Genomic DNA, 1,598 nt, shown 5'->3' on the forward strand with positions numbered 1-1,598 from the left:
GGGGGGGTGGTCAACAAACAGACATGCGGACTGACCTTACCATGCAGCCTGAAAAAAAAAATTAAGTGTCAGACAAAAAAAAACAAATACAAAAAAACCCCAGTCAAATGACGACATGGAAACCACGACCCACAATTAAAGGAGGAAACAAACCCTCTAGGCAGATTATACAGCAAAGCAAACCATTAGATCGTTCGTGCGTTTTATGTTCCAGACTAAACGTCCGTCTTCAGACTTGTGAGAGAAAGTTCCACTTTGTCTGAAGACAAATATAAAATCGACAGAACACCTGACAAGTAACCATCGATCGTAACACACACACACGCATACACACACACACACACTCACACACACACACACACACACACACACACACACACTAGCTGAGCGCACAGCACCCACCACACACCCCTTCCGAGGGTCATCAGCAAAGAAGGAAACGATGCACACACAAAAAAAAAAGCCTGAAAGTTTGTTATCGGGGTGAAGAATTATGAGACAAGTTGTTGACCTTTCCTGCCAGAGAATCTCGCATGAAGGATACTTCCATTGAAGTTGTACATGAAAAAATGTAAAAGCAACTGGTGTAGAATTCTGAGAGATATGAAACGCAGGTCTAATTACGTCCGAATAGGAACGTCTACGTGCATGCGACAAGGCCAGTGTCACGATACAGCTGACTCGCGAAATAGTTTCCCACCAAAGAATTTTAAAAAATGTTTTTCGTTTGAATGAACTTGGGAAAGTGCACTGGAAGGTACATATTATTGTGGAGAAGAAACGTCGATGCATCAAAGACTTGGTTTGAAAAAAAATTTGCTATACGTAAGAGTTTTACGGCCCTTGCTACACAATAAGGTCATAAAAGTGCCCATGACTAGAGGTGGTACAAGAGAGTAACAAACATAAAAAAAGAAGGGGAGATCAGGACGATAGATGTTAGGTAGGACACACACACACAAACATACACATGCCACAAAAACATGGGAGTGAGCATGCTTTTAGCCTTTTAATAAGGCTCCCCGCGCCACCTAACGGCCCTATTAGACTTTTATTCCCAGCGTAAATCAAAAGTGTTTAAAAGATTTACTGTTTACAACGGGCAGCTGGCACCAGCATAAGGATGTTAGCCCCATTCCTGGGCGGCGATACCGATGATAGTCTTATCAGCGCTCCGCTATTTCCAGCCCGAAGAAGCCAAGAGGATAGATTCTAGATTCTTACCGCGTGGTTAGAGCGGTGTCTACTACCAGAGAGTAGTTTCATTCACAAAGAAGTGAAGGAAGAACGGGCGCGTTATCCAGATTGTTTTGAAGGTTGCGGAAGCTGTGGACGACTTTGCTGGCAACCGGGCTACGATAAGACAAGTAAGACGGGAGAAAGAAAAACGGAACGTACTTTGAGGGACGTCAAACATTTTCACTGCGCTCTTACACGATGAGGAAGGGTACTGATAGAATCGGAAACTTGAGCGTTCGGAGTTGAAAGGAGAAGCGCTTCGCCCGGCCCGAGGAGCATGCTCAGTTATACTTATATATAGAAGGAGATTGCGTGACGCTTCACACACGCACGCGCACACACACACACACACACACACA

This window comes from Aplysia californica, unplaced genomic scaffold (genome assembly GCF_000002075.1).
Source record: "Aplysia californica isolate F4 #8 unplaced genomic scaffold, AplCal3.0 scaffold00002, whole genome shotgun sequence".
Classification (NCBI taxonomy): domain Eukaryota; kingdom Metazoa; phylum Mollusca; class Gastropoda; order Aplysiida; family Aplysiidae; genus Aplysia; species Aplysia californica.